Genomic DNA, 16,490 nt, shown 5'->3' on the forward strand with positions numbered 1-16,490 from the left:
CATTAAAAACTTATATAATCTGAATCAGTAGATGTTCTTTAATATTTATTCCAAATCTTCAGCGTTGTTTATTTGTTAAATATTTTAACTTGTTTTATATTTTAGAATAAATGTGACCCTGGACCACAAAACCAGTCTTAAGTTGCTGGGGTATGTTTGTAGCAATAGCCAAAAATACATTGGCTCAAAATTATCGTTTTTTTTTTTATTTATTTTTTTATGTCACAAATCATTAGAAAATTAAGTAAAGATCATGTTCCAACAAGACATTTTGTAAATTTCCTACTGTAAATATAACAAAAAATCATTTCTGATTAGTAATATGCATTGCTAAGGACTTCATTTGGACTGCTTTAAATGTGATTTTCTCAATTGATTCGATTTTTTTTTCACCCTCAGATTCTAGGTTTTCAAACAGTTGTACCTCGGCCAAATATTGTCATATACTAACAAACTATACATCAATGGAAAGCTTATTTATTCAGCTTTCAGAAGGTGTATAAATCTACATTTTGAAAAATTGACACTTAAGACTGTATTTTTGGTCCAGGATCACAAATGTATCCTCTTTTAACCATTCTTTATTTATTTTTTTATTAACATACTTAAAATAGGGTGGAAATGGCGAGATGGTAAAAATGTGAAAGAAAATTTGGAAAATAAACTAATCTGAAAATAAATTTGGATAACAACATAAATGCATAAACTGATGTCCATCTTACTCGGTATTAGGTAAAAAAGGAATTTTAATTTCGACAGAATTGTATTTGGGGGGGGGGGGGCTCTGTAACTTCAATCAATTGCAAAATATGCTTGGAATTTTTCAAACATTTAATTTTGTGAAGATGGTTTACATGCTTATTAGTAGCCATGTAAGCATACATTTTATGTGTATTTTTTTGGATGATGACTCATCAGTTTGTGTGTGCATGCATATTGCGACTGAAACGCTAGCTTAGCCTTTAATTTACATCGTCCCGCCAAATTCACCGTCCTCGTCATTCAACTGAATCCAGGTCATGTATAAAATTGTAAAAATTTCTGCCTCCCCCCGACATGCTTTAATCATGAATTGTGGGGTGACGTTCAGGGGGAGAGACGTCACTGTGCTACTCTACGCTAGAGTCATGTGACACTAACTTTGATCTGCCAGAGAAACGGGTGAAAGCTTCAGGAAAAAAAGTACCAATGAGAGTGAGAGAGGGAAAAGAAAACATTGCCCCAGCCAATTATCAAGAGTTATGTTTTATTCAGAACCCGAGCTGGGCACCGTGAATCTCCTGTACATTTATGGCTGAAAAAATGAAATGCCTCTTTCATACCATAGAGTTATTTTTCATTTATATTACACACTTGTCTTTTACCGATTTCTGGGAGGAGGTAAAGAATGGACACAGTAATGTAGCTTCTGTTTTAGGTGCAGCCCGCTCAGAAATCAGCAGGTTTAACAAAAGACATTTCAGATACGACAATGCTGATGCTAGGGAATTTTATCAAAGTTTTGGGTACTTCATAATGATGAGATTTCATGTTTTATGACACGCAGTCACGTCTCGTCTGTCATTCATACGGGGAATGACTAAAAAGGCGAGCTCCACCACCCTTGCTCTAGCTTTTGACTACATGCGCTGACTGCAGAAATTAGAGTAGGATTTTCCACCACATCATCCACACTGTTCACAAATAGACAGTTAATGCTTTAAAGCTAACAGTCCACGGTACTATAAAACTACAGATGTGCTTTTCCGTGAAACTACTACAGACATAAATGTCTGTGTTCTCAAGAGACGGCATGCATTCAGTACATTATCTGCCACTTTACTACTCCTTTTTCAGAAGTTTTGTTGACATGTTGAGTAGTAGCTGCTTTTTTTTGCCCATGTGTTTATTATTTGTTAGTATCTAGAGAGCTGGATGTATGGTATATACATAATATGATGTGAGACATGTACATAATTGATATTAAACTTATTTTATAAAAATAAAATACACACACTATTACATGTATGTCATTTCCTGTTTTCAAGTTTTGGTTAAAATTAAAGTCACACAACTGCAGTTGTTTGTAATCGGGAAGTGTTAGTAATCTTAAAATGTTGGACAATTTATTAAAATGTCAATATATGTAATCAAATTAGTATTAATTTAGTTGCATTATATTGCAAAAAAAACAAACAAAAAAAAAAACAAAGAAGAAAAAAAAAAGGATATTTTTATTAAAGCAGTGCAGACCCGAGATCACATCTCTGGCATAAAGGTGGTGCTGCAACACTGCTCTAACATGTGTGTATTCGTGTGTGTGACCCCACACACTCCCTCACACACACTCCAATGCCAAATCCTCACCCAAATTCTCTCTCAGTGTGCAAACAATGTTTTAATGTGAGAAATATTTTGCCAATTATTGCCAGTATAAATGTGTCTGAATCATTAAATGGATAATTAGGCTCAGTGTTTTCATCTCCATTTCCGTACCTTACACACGCTCTACAGTATCTGTTTCATACAGAACATTTAAAAATGTGCCTTTTTTTGTGATATGCTTTCATGATTACCACACAACCACATTGTAGTTTTTTTTTCTTTTTTCTTTTTTTTTTTTTTTTTAAATAACATTGCAAAAATTTAGCAAATGTACTTTAAAATTAAGAATTTGTTCATGTGGTTGTTTCTTTTCTTTTATTATTATTTTTCTTCTTTCTAATTGCATTTTATGTATACATTTTATTTTCTACTCTTATTCATAATAATAAAAGAATGAAATTATTTAAATATGGTTTAGAAATTCCAGATACGGAAATACCTGTAGAAAGAGTGTCATTTCCAGTACATTTTGTGATGCTGTGAAAAAAAAAAATTGTTCAAGCCCACATGGCAAAAATTGTTCATATTGAAAAAACTACTAGATAGTAATTATCCAGCTGGAAAGATCAGTTTGCTCAAAAATAACACATTTAGATATTAGCGCTTATAACTTTTCTTTGTTGAATGCAGAACGAACTTCAGCATTGATTCTCTGAGTTTGAATGGGTTGCAGATATAAAGCAGTCTGTGGGTAAACAAAATTTCACCTGAAAGAATGGAGCAGAAATTCCTGTGTGATGAAAGCGGCAGAATGATGAATGTGCACTTCATGTACTGAGAAGATTGAGTGATTCTGTCAGCACACCATATGCTTACAATTTATTCCTGCAAACAGAGCGGCCAGTTGACACGAGCTCTCACAGCAGCACTGGCCTCGGACTCACAGCGACACTGAACCACAGTGTGTACGAGAGAACCACCATTAAAAACTGCATATTCCTTCATCATCCAAAATCATTCATGTTATTACATAAACACACAACTTCCCTGATAATTACTAAGTATGCATTGAACAAAATGAAAAACCTTTAAAACTTGCAAGCTGATTAATTTCACTGTATTAAAGCGAAAGATTAATTATTCATTAATAATAAATTAAGATATAATTATACATTTCATACAGTAATTAATGAAATCATTGTAAGAAAAAAAAACTTAAACAGCTATAGCTATTCATTTACATTTTAAATACCATTTAAAACAAAAGCTTACAATTTTAATTAGTAAAATAAATAAATAAATAAATACTTTTTATGATAATGATATTAACGGATCACACTCCCTGGTAATCTCATCATCAGACAAATAATGTCTAATGTTGGAAAATATTTAACTAGGTATGCCAAACAGCTTGTTGCGATTTACAATATCTAAAAATGGCCGACAGTTTATACATTTACCTCCTAATGTTTGACATGCTGTATACATGAATTATGAACGTTTATAACCATTAATTATTGAATACACAGATGAGTCACCTACACTGAGCACATACTTAAAAAAAATACATAAATAAATGGTTACTGTTTTCTAAAATAAACCTGTTAAAGTTTTTTCTTCTTCAGATTTTGACATATGCTCTCAGTGGTGCAAAAGGAGGAACATTCTTCTTCCTAAAAGACAAAAACACCATATTGGCAGTTAATCTGTTCAGTGTGGGCTGATATTGCCGTATGTTTTGTTCTGTTTCTGCAGAATGCTGTAAAGTGTTTGAGAAACAGCTGCATGGTCACCCTGATGTATCTGTTAGCATGTCCAATCGAGCTGAAAGCTTTAATTCCCCATGTCTTGAGGTCCATCCGTTTACGCTTTTCCTGCTGTCTGTGCCAGTAAATACAGTTTTAAAGACAGACAGAGCAGCGTTTGCTCACAGGAGGTGTGTAAATCATGGCTGGACATCAGTTTCAAAAGCCTTTTCGGATGGTTTGTCAGTTTTCTCTGGCTATGACACTTTATGTGCAGTTGACCTCTTCGTGGTTCACTGGTGTTTCGTTCTGAAGTCACTTGTGATTTCTGCTAGTCTTTCTTCTGAGCTAAAGTTGGGTTTTATTATATGTGCATCGATCCTAACTAAGAAATAGTACATCCAAAATAAATATAATATCTGGTTAACAAAACTGGTTCAAATGATTTGTTTCTAAGCAATTTTGTCCGATTTTTGCTCAGTTTTTAATTTATCAACAACAACAACAACAACAACAATAATAATAATAATAGTTTTTTGTTATTATCAAACAAAATTATTGCATGATTTATATACAGTATGTAAGTATGAGTGCATTTTAAAATACTTGCATGATGCTTTTATAAAGCTATTGCAACGTTTATGAAAACTCCATGAAATTAGGGTAAAGATGCCATATATTTCTTTTTTTCTTCTTCTTCTTTTTTTGGTAACTATTTCTTTAATCTGTGTAGGTGCTGGTTCCTCTGAGAAAAGATCCAAACCAAAACATCTGCAAGATTATTGTAATGTAATATTGATGGGGAAAAAAGTATAGTCATATACCAGAATTATCTTCAAAATTCATCGTCCTTGCATTGTGAAACACTAGATTACTGAAGCATAAACTGACTGGCATTTCTTATCTAAAATCCACACAGTTGGGATGCTATTATTTATTTTTATTTATTTATTTATTTTTTTAATCTTGGGACTCTTGAACGCATCAATGCTGAAAGATTTTACAGCGTTTAAGGACGAGTAGGAACAGATTAAGAGATGTTCTCCACCATTTGCTTCTTTTCCATGCTGTTAACTCTCCTGTCCCTGCAGGCTACTATGACCAGCAAAGATAAACCTCTTTACGGGCCAAACGCAATTGGTTTTTATTATCTAAGATATGATTGTAGTTTAAAAGACTCCTTTAAAAATGGAGAAAATGCCTGTATTGACTAAGAGATCTCTTAAAACTCACTTACACTGATTGTCATATAGAACGGTCATATTAAATTCAGTGGGATGATGTTTAATATTCTTTATTAAACAACAACTATGTCCCTCACTCGGAATTGATTTAGTGGGATTAAATCAAGATACTTGATGAAATGTTTCTATTCTGTAGCAGAAGTTCATGCCTTTCAAGAACAAAACAAATATAATTCATAGTTCTGCAGTTTCAGGGTTGCAGATCTTAAATCTATAGTCAAGTGTGGAATTTGATTCAGTGTATTAAGCAAAGGGTACCCTTTAATAAATAAACCCACTGCTCTTTAAATTAATCACAGTTATATATTAGAATGGGAGGAGCCATTTATTACCTTGTAGTTGACGTGCAGCCATTAAATTTCTGTAATATTTACAGGAACACTAAACTGTGCAACTACAATATTGTAAAAAAATAATAAAATAATCCACATATTTCTATGCGAAGTTACTGGTTTTGTGATCTTTTGACTGCAACAATGTACAAAGATTTTATAAATAGAATAGTCTGTGAGTGGTGAGTAACGTGTATTATGTATGTTAATCTCACTCCATCAATGTAGTTTACCTATCTAGAAACCAAAAGACTCACAAACAACAAAATCTTGTTTCGCTTTATTCGGTTGCTCAATTCTCATTATCACACAGTTGTCTGAAGTTATTGTTATCTCTCTGGATGAATAAAATGGGTTGAATGTGCCATTTTACACATATGAGAAATGCACAAGTTTTTGTTTTTGTTTTCTTTTTTCTTCCACTCTCTTTGTGCTCAATTCATTTCTGATTCAGAACCATCTCTCACCTGGGAAACAGTACGCAGGCATTGATATCGCTCAGGTTGTGCTACTGGGGAATTTCTATTTGTGTTAACACTATAGTGGCTTTTGTCACTTGATCGTTTGGCTTTATATTTAGAACCGCATGATTTGACTGATCATTTGAGTGCATGTGTGAAAATCATCTTGCTGTATTTCTGCACTTATAAGATGCTCTTATAAGAAGCTTTTTTTTTAATAAGACTGTGTGTTTGGCTTGTTTAGATATAATTGCATTCAACGTTAAATTATTAATTCAGTTGGAATTCCTAAAAGCCAGTTAAAATTTATGAACAAAAATATCTTGCTTTTTATTAGTGAAGAAGCATACAAATTTTGTATGCTTCTTCGCGTTCAAAATCGAACCCTATAAGCTCTTAGCAGGGGAGGTCTTGTAGTTTGTGTTTGGAGCATTTCTCAGACATGATTTCTCACACACCTTTCGCACCTTTTTGCTGTTTTAGTTTCATTATTCAGCTGCTGATCTATGTCATAGTGAACTAGGCCAAAACCAGAGGCAGGAAACCCTCTCAAAACGTTCTTGCCAAGTTAACATTTAGCTATTGGAAGACTGCTGGAGCATTTGTCAATCCAAACGGCAAACTGAAAAGCCTTACAAAAGAATTGAGTCCATGCACTTTCAAGAATGTGTTTGGAGTTTTGTAAACAAATTCATTCTGACCTGTTTTCTTTTTATTGTAGTTTTTTTTTTTTTTTTTACATTGAACAACAACATGTGTCAGTGTTTCAGTGTTTGTGTCTTAGACACATTTTTCACACCCTGGCACCTGCTCATCTTCTGCGTTATGGTGGTGTTTACAAAGTCGTTTATCACAGCTGGTGTGGAGGTCAGCCGCTGGCCTTTTCGCGAGAACTTCTAAACACCATGCGGCAATTAGCACCTTGTTGTTCTCAGAGGTGCCATAGGCAGAGAGCTGATGCCACTGTGGCGGCTGAAGCGGAGAAACTGGCTTCAGTCCAAATCCTCTTTAACTGCCCTGTTAATGCTTTCAATGAAACCTGAGAGGTGAAGCAAAAATGAATTTTAGTCTCTTTAAAGAGAGAGCTTCCGAGGCAAGTTGGGCCGTACTTTTTATCTCATTGTACGATTGTTTTATTTTTAAATTTAAGTGACCGAAACCTTAGATGTGGGACTACGGTAGCGGCATGATTAGTTATCCCAGATGTTGAGAGACTACCTCCAGCTCACAAAAGCAGATACACAGTGCCGTCTGACCAACGACTTACTATCAGTAGCGATATTAGTAAAATACTAATAATAATCTGTTCCTTTTTTCAGCATACTTTACCTCACAAAGCAGAAATCCATTATTAGTTGAGGCAGAAGAGAGAGAGGGAGAGAGAAAGAAAGGAAGCGAGTGAGAAAAACTAATTAAAGCACAATATATTAATGGTAGAGGAAATTGTCATAATTCTTCTTAATCATAGAAGTCCACCATGCGTTTGGTGCTTTATCAAATGAAATAAAAAAACAAAAATTGTCACCCGTTAAAAGAAAAAAGTCTCCACAGAGTGTGTTAATTTACTCTCACCCCAATGGTTGACCCGCTGAATAGACAGTTAAATTACCTCCAGTGCCCGCTGCCCCACTCCCTTTGATCCAAATAATTGGACATTTGAATAAACCAGAGAGACTTCGCTAATTCGCCGGCTGGTTCATCTTCATTGTCTGGACTTTATATTCTACCTGAGTGCCTTTAACCTCTTTTCAGATAGTAAAGTATTTGAGAGCGTGCTCCTTTCAAATTAGATAAATGTTTTCAAAATAGCTCAATTTCAGTTGAAATGACTCCAGATATTTTACATTTTATCGTTTAAAAAAAGCCAAAGGCAAAGGCTCAATATACGCTATAGTTTTGTTTTCCACACATTTAATGCTGTATCAAACTAGAAGCCCAAGTGAAAAACCTTCTGGTGTGAAATATGTACTCTTTTCCAAGAAAAGGCAACCAGCCTGAAGAAAAAATACAGCATCTTTTGTCACCTTTAGTAAAATCTCCTTTGATTTATCAGGAGCCTAGAGCACAGTGAGAGAAAGGAAACAGGCCAGTAAAACAGAGGAAAGATTCCTCCATTACGTGCTTTTTTCTCCCCCTCCAACAGTTTTAGTACTCGCGGTGTAAGCCAATGTGCGCTGTGCAGAGCTGCTTGCAGCCCACATAGACCCCAGTAAAATGAGACTGGTCAGGTCTTAATGTAACCAACAAAAGCCGGATCAAAATCCATACAAACTCAATTAGGAATCAATTTGAGTTTGTGTCAGACAGTCTGGTGCCAACAGAGAGGCTTTTCTATTAGCTTATGCACTAGAAAAAACTCCTTTCATTTAAATATTTCACATGGGTTGCTTGAGAGTATCTGATGCAAGCCACTTTTACCCTTCTTCCTCTGCCTGCCTCACGGGCCAACTCATATACTGGGTATTTATAGCACAGGATGAATACTATAATCAATTCCTCTCTTTATTTTTAAGAAGGGAGTCATTTCGTTGTGTTGCTACTATTCTTTAAACCATGCCACCTCGTTGACATGCACCCATTATGCCGAGATAAGACAATTTGTGAGCTGCTGAAAGAACATCTAGTATTATACCAACACGGCAGCCATTACGAGTCTCGCAAAGACCAGGCTTGTCTTGGACGTCCCTAGAACGGGCCGTAATCTGATTGGTTGCTGCTTTAAGTGACAGCTTTAAATCCCTCCCTCTGATAGGCTCATCTGTGCACTATGATTCAATACACTGCTCAGGTTAGAGAGTACACTGACACAGTACTGATGAGAGTGTTATTCTGGTTGTTAACACATCTTTATGACTATGATGAATTGAAAGCAATCAGTAACAACAACAGCAACACAATTTTTTTTTCCTCTTCAGATTAATGGGGCAAAAGAGCCGTGGGGAAAGCAGATAGAAATGTTAATTATGTTTTCTGTCTGGTCTGTATAGTTGATTTAACAAATCTTGTTTAGGGGACATTTCGGGTAATTTACAAGCAGGTCTGGGATTCTATTAAGTTGTGGGTCTGTTGGAGAGTCTGCAGAAGAGAAGTTGGCAGGACACTGTTGGGTACGCCTGGCATGACATTCATTTGATTTCTCTTTCAAATCCAGATATTTTTCTCCTTAAAGGAGTAGTTCGCACAAAAAGTGAGAATTGTTTGGTTATTTATTCACTTTCTTATCACATATGCCGTTTTTATTTTCTGTAATATCAAAACATTGTAACCAAATGTCATAATTTTAAATCTACAGATTATTTGATTTGAGACCTGAAAGCAGAGGTGATGATTTTCACTGAATATCATATCATATGGCTTCAGAGCACTAGTTTTGGCTTCAGAGACAAACTAGTCTTGTATGATACCTTTATCGTCCTTAGATGAAGCGTGAGGCTTTATATATATAAAGCCATGTAGTTTGAAACAACATCACATTAAGAAAATAATGAAATATGTTTTAGGGTAAAATAATCCTTAGTATCTTAAAAAACATAAATATTTTCGACCTGTTAAGTTTTGACTTTTATGCAGTCATGCATAGGAATATAATATAATATAATATAATATAATATAATATAATATAATATAATATAATATAATATAATTAATAATAATACTGTAATGTACTGTACCATCCCATGAAATTAAAGGGAGGGGAAAAAATCTTAGAGTATGTTGTTTGCTTACTATCTCTAAGGCCTATGATTATTTAGTCTTGCAGGTATTCATTAAATGATAAGAGGTGTGTTTCCCAAAAGTATTATTAGAGAACTACGGTCACAAGATCTTACATAGTTGCTTTCAGTAAATGCACCTCAGGTTGGTCATTGTAAAATAGGACCTGACATCATTTTCCAGGGCAGGTTTGTATTTACAGTTTGGCACTGCATTTGGTTTTTGCACTGCAGGTTATATTTTTAAGATTTTCAGAGTATTTCCACAAGCATCTTCTCAAGTCAACATCTACACAACCTTCCTTCTCGCATTCTGACAGTGATTGTTTAAGACATCCATTTCTCATTTCTGTGTATCACAAGGTCGGTCTGTCACAGATCAGGTGCTTTATTATACGTTGACAGCCGCTTGTTATACCCACTGAGTTATTTTAGTTTGGGAGGAAGTGTGGCATGCTCGTTTGCTTTACTGCGTAGTTTCATAACTGGGTTTAGCCAGTTTGGTCAATCCTGGGACAAGAGGAATTTTGAGGGTTTTGAAAGCAGCCCAAAGAAATCACAAATTTATCATCCATTGATCAGATCTGTATGGATTGCAACTGCAATAAAACCTGCAGTATATTAAAGGATCCAGACTGCTTAGGCTAGGGATGGCTGGATCCACTCAAGTGGAGCCACAGTAGCATTAAAATGTGAGTCATTTCATTAAAAACTGTTTCCATCTGGCACTCTGTTGTATGGGTAGCGGAAACCAATGAGAACCCCACAGCAGCCCCTATTGTAGGATTGGATATAGTTTTTGTATTGTACTGTACAACTCTTTGGGAACCAATTTAATAATAGGTTATTTAAACCTTCCCTTATACAACACATTTGAAACTATTAGGAAATTCACTCTTGTGTAATTCTGCGTAATGCCTTTACTGTTTAAAACTGAAACTGAAGAATTAACAGACAGATCAGAGTGATTAAATACAGAGTAATTATGAAAAGATTAGTGTATGAAATTTGGAGAGATTGAAATGTAGGGATTCGCTTAAATAGGATATCATTCCAAAAACATGAGAGATCTAAGTGAGTATGGAGTGATCTGAGTGTGGGTCGGATTAACACCTTACTATCCCATGAGTCCATGGGAGAAGATTTGTAAATGGCAATAAAGTAATGCAACTGTCCCACAGTCCTTGATGTCAGTTTCAACCCCACCACTCCTGCATGCACATATCAAGTAAACCTGAGCACCTTCTTTAGCTGGTTCGCCCTGACGCTGACTTCTATCCAAGAGCGGGGTTGGAGACCCCTGGATTAAAGGATGGAGAAATCTAAATGACTATAGAGAGATCTCAGTGAGTACAGAAACATCATAGTGAGCATAGAGAAAGACTGGATTTCTATGTAAATATGGACTGTGAATGTGGAACCTCATGGTTCTGTTGGATTTTTGGGGTTTTAAGCAGGATGTGTCAAGTATAAGTTCTCAAAGGAGAGATCAGAAAAAAACATGGAGTGATCAGGGTATGGAAAGATCTGAGGCAGTATGGAAGCATCATATTGATTAATGAAAGAGACTGATACGGACAGTGAAAGGCTTGTTGGATTTTTGGATTGATGCAGGAGGTGTCAGTGAAAGTGGAACCTCATTGTTCTGCTGGCTTTTTGGGTTTTACACAGGAGGTGTTGGATATAAATTCTCAAAGGAAAAACCAGAACAAGTATAGAGACATCAGAATGGAAAGATCAGAGGCAGTATGCAGGCATCATAGTGAGGACTGAGAGAGACTAATTTTCTTTATCGATATGGACAGTGAAAACAAAACCTCATGATTCTTTTGGCTTTGGTTGGCTCTCAAAGGGAAGATCAGAACAAGTATGGAGAGATCAGAGGCATCATAGTGAGTACTGGGTGAGTTTGATGGTCCTGTTGGATATTTGGTTTTACGCAGGCGTCAGGTATATGTTCTCAACGGAGATACTGGAACAAGTATGGAGAGAATAGAAGCAGTGCACAGACAAGTATTGTGCGAGCAGAGTTATTGAAGCTAGATCAGTGCAAGAGCGAACAGAGATCAGCTGGAGAATGGAGAGATCACAACAGAGAGGTCTTTGAAAATATATAGAGATCAGCATGCATACGGGGAGATTAGTGTAAGTAATTATACAGAACTTGCATGCACTGAACGGTCTCAGGATGCAAAGATCAGTGTGGGTGTGGAACAATCAATTCACACTGCTGCTAATCAGTTTCTTGGTTCGTGAATTGTAGCTGCATATTGATCATGTGTTCAGCATGCTGAGATGGAGTGTTGTATTTCAGTATTTGACTGCTTTCAATAGGCTATGCGTTATTGTTGAATGCTCTGTGATATTCCAAAAGCAGACAGTATTCCAAAAGAGAGGTAAGGAATCATTCTACATTTAATTTGAAAGGTCCTTGAAGATTTGTCAGCCGTGCACTCAATTTTGGCATATTTGAATATGACTTTTAATAAACGAGTCTCAAAATCAGGGCAATGATCCCACAGTTCTTGCCCAAACATTCAGGGACTCGAGACCTCAAGCAAAAAGTGCAAAACTATGAGTCAGACCAAGTCATGGTGGTTGCCGGGAGGAATGAGAGTGAGAGAGAGCGAAGGATGAAATGTTTCCGAGCTGAGTGATGGTGAGGAAATGCAGCTGGGCTCCAGGGACTCGCTGCAAGACTTCATGATGGTTCGGGCTCCCAGTCACCTGAGCTCGGCTTCTGTCTGATACCAGAGAACTTTGCTGACAAGCAGTCACTCAAAGGTGCAACCAAGCCTTTCAACAGCTGCCCGATTGCGAACCATAGAGAGAATATCCACTCCGAAAGGCCCAGGCATGCTTTTGTCAATAGAGCAATTATTGTAACTGGATATGCACATGAGTTTAATGCTGGATTTATTACTAATTGGGGCTGAAATTTCCAGAAAAAAAGCGAAAGGGCTTTCGTAGGATTTCTGAAAAATTAGTTAAATCATTTGTGGGCTTTCTGCTTCCTGGCATGCATAGGGAGTCGTAACTGACAGAATGAAAATCCACTGAAATATGTACAATGTCAAAGGAATGACATTTCTTGGCTCTTGGCTTCATATTCGGCTTTGCAGTTTCACATATCTGCAATATGACATTCTTTGGAAATACTATAGCGCTGGTGCTCTACGTCAAAAACACAGGCGAATCTGTGAGAGCTAATTTATTCTGCGGACAGTCAGGCGAGGGAAGAAAGACAATCTACTTCTTCAATTTACTTTATTAACATTGATGGCATTTCGGAATTCTATGCAATTCGGGAAGTTTTACCTGCACAGCATTAGGTTTTCCGTTAGACATCCATTCAGGGCATCGTAACTGGAGAGTGATGTGATTGGTTGTGTCATCTGCCGCACACGCTTGTTGACTTTGTTACCAATAGTAAACTAATTTGTTTAGAATAACTGCTGACTGTGTGAGGCATGGTGACTAGTTCTTGCAGCTGTACGCTGTGTTGTTGTTGTTTTTTTCCACCAAATCAACAAGAATATGCACAAAAGAACATGCAGAGGTATGTTCATCAAAGTGGGATTGGATTTGAATTCCAATAACTTAATTCTGTGGAACTATGACAAATCCCAACCCAATTCCATCAGATCTCACCTAGGTGAGTGATATAGAAAATCACATATTACTAAATTGAATCCCAATGAAGCAAAATTGTTGCATAGAGTGTATGAACATGGAAAGTAGCAGTAGATTTTGGAATAAAAGAACATACAGTTCATCATGGCACCAGTGGGTTACTCTTCGCCTGAAAATGAAAATTATGCTGAATGCATACTGTTTTCTGATACCATGTAATGGGCTAACAAAGTTTGACTGGGAATTGGGCTCAGATTTCATCGAAGGATTATTTCTGTTCTAAAGCGGAGTCTGCCACCTCACGCTGCTGTTTAGGATTTTGTTGACAGGAACGTCTCTTCCTCTTTCAGGCCATTGTATCACTGAAGACACTCTGCAGTGGTAAATTAACATTAAAATCAACCCCAGCGAGGCTAGACTCCACAGTGCACTCGGCTCTTCCAATAATCCAATATATTCCAATGGAGTTGCTCGGCAGCTGTGAAGTCCAAGCAGCAGGGATGTCTTTCATGGGAGAAATGAAGGGCTGTGTGATTTGGAGCTCTGAGGCATACAGAGGTCATTCTCCTTTGCTGAAGTTATATCCTCTGGCTGTGTGTACAACTGTCCTCTGGTAGGTGGCAAATCTTCAAATGATTCAAAGGCCAAGGAGCTTTCTCGTTCCAAATGTTTTTTTTTTTGTTTTTGTTTTTTTTGTTTTTGTTAATGGTTTAAATTAATCTCTCTTCTTGTTCCCAGACGAGCGCAGAACGACAGCTGATATGCTCGCTGATGTGGCACCGCACAGCACACACAATTTTATGTTACCATTTTCAGTATTCAGTATTTAGATCCTCAAGGAATCTATTTAGATTGCGTTGGTTAAGGTAAGCTCTTTTACTGTTGAGGACTATATTAAGGACTAATTTGAACTGAAAAACCAGTTATCAATATAATAAGATTTTTGTCTACACTCACTGAAATTTTTTTTTATACTGTCTCTCTTCAGTATTTCTCTCACCAGCCTACGTAAGAAACCCCTTCTCTGTAATCACGGTTCAGAGAGGTCGATGTTTAAAATCGTAAAAAAATTATACTTTTGCCAACAATAGCTACCAATAATAGATCTAAAATCAGACATAATACTTTTGTTAAAGACAAAAGCTTCAACAAAATGAGGAAAAATTGTTGACATTGTAGTTTACTTTCATGAAAATCAAAATGTTGCTATGGTTGTCATTAAATTAACTAAATAGTGAGCATATTCTCTATACATATTTGGAACTATAATTTAAGAGATCCACTCCTACATTCAGCTGTACTGTAGCTGTCAATTTAGAAGTTTAGCAGTGTGTACGTGACCATAGAGACATGGGGGGTGAGCTCTTTTGACTTGGGGCAGGAAGCAACCACCCAGAAAACCCCAGCAGCTGCATGGCAAAATGCTAAAACCACTCAGAACACCTTAGCAACCGCATGACAATACCCTGTCAGCCATTCACAACTCCCGTGGCTGTGAGTTTTTTTGCAAGCAAGAGCCAATCACTTTTTTTTTTCAGAATTGTTTTTTTGTTTGTTTGTTTGTTTTATTTTATTTATTTTTTTTCTGAAAATACTTGAACTGGAACCATTTTGATTACAGGTTTCATCCGAACTTCATTTTGCAGATAAATTTCGTCTTTGAGTGACATTATTTATTTATTTATTTATTTATTTTTATTTGGTTATAGTGGACTTGGGGAATTTCTCATTTATTTTAAAACTACCAAGAGATGGTACCATTGTAATCATTTGTTATATTTTTTTATGATGCATTCTGATTGGTCTTCTTTCTTAAATATTTTTGGAAATTGTGAATTGTGTTGTTAGACTGAGAAGATGGCAACAATTAGCTGATATTCATTTTATATATTTCTACCAATCTCTATCTATTTTCCATCTATTTACATTTGGAGGTACAACTTTTCTTTTGTTGATTTGCAATCACAAGCGTGTCCTTCAGGGTAGTGTTAGTTAGCGCAGTGGATAAGACACATGCCTTTGGTGCGAGAGACCCGGGTTCAAATCCACTGTGAGACACCAATGTGTCCCTGAGCAAGACGTGCGACCTCTGACATATATAGCAATTGTAAGTTGCTTTGGATAAATGCATGAATAAATGTAATGTAAAGAAAAACAATATATATATATATATATGTATATATATATATATATAAACCTGAAGGTAGCGACACCTCTAATTTAATCAATATTTCACTGGTTAAAATGAACAGAAATACAAATAAAGCAACTGAGACTTGATTCATAGCAGAGTTTACCTTAGCCCAAGTAGACCGGGTTAACCAAATCCAGACTGGTAAAATAATAATCAGCCCTTTGCTATGAACCACCATGAGCTCAGAATCACTGAAATTCACATTTATAGTTTGTCCTTTAATTACAAAGCATTTGTAAATAAAGTATCATGCCCATCAGTAGCCCAACCGTTTTTTATTTATTTATTTATTTATTTTATTTTTTATTGCCAATTATTGTAAATAAAATGAAATGAAACAAACAAACAAACAAACAAACAAACAATCAGCTTCTGCAAATAATTTGCTTAAAAAAATATTACAGTTCAGTGGTAGAAATTTTACCTGTTAATGTTAAAAAATCAAAATGTACCACAAGACTAGCCTATCTTATAGTAATATATATATATATATATATATATATATATATATATATATATATATATATATATATTTCCCATGTCTTATGTCTTGTGTCTTATTTTTCACAGGACTCTGCAGAGAGCCAGAGCTGCCACCGATGCCTACTGATGTTTATATGAATAATAAAAAAAAGAGTGGACATTGATCCATATCTTTCTCTTTTTTCTTCATAACACACATTTAAAAAGGTTTCACCTACTTTAAAGTTGTGTAGTCAAACTGAAATAGTACACTAAATACAATAAACTGAATATCCAGAAACGATTTAGGGGACACAACTCTGTATTACCATTTAGTCCATTTTTATTTATTTTTTTAACTAAGTGCATCAGTTGATGTAAATAGGAAATGAAATTTTCATC

The sequence above is a fragment of the Carassius carassius genome, chromosome 44, assembly GCF_963082965.1.
Source record: "Carassius carassius chromosome 44, fCarCar2.1, whole genome shotgun sequence".
Classification (NCBI taxonomy): Eukaryota; Metazoa; Chordata; class Actinopteri; order Cypriniformes; family Cyprinidae; genus Carassius; species Carassius carassius.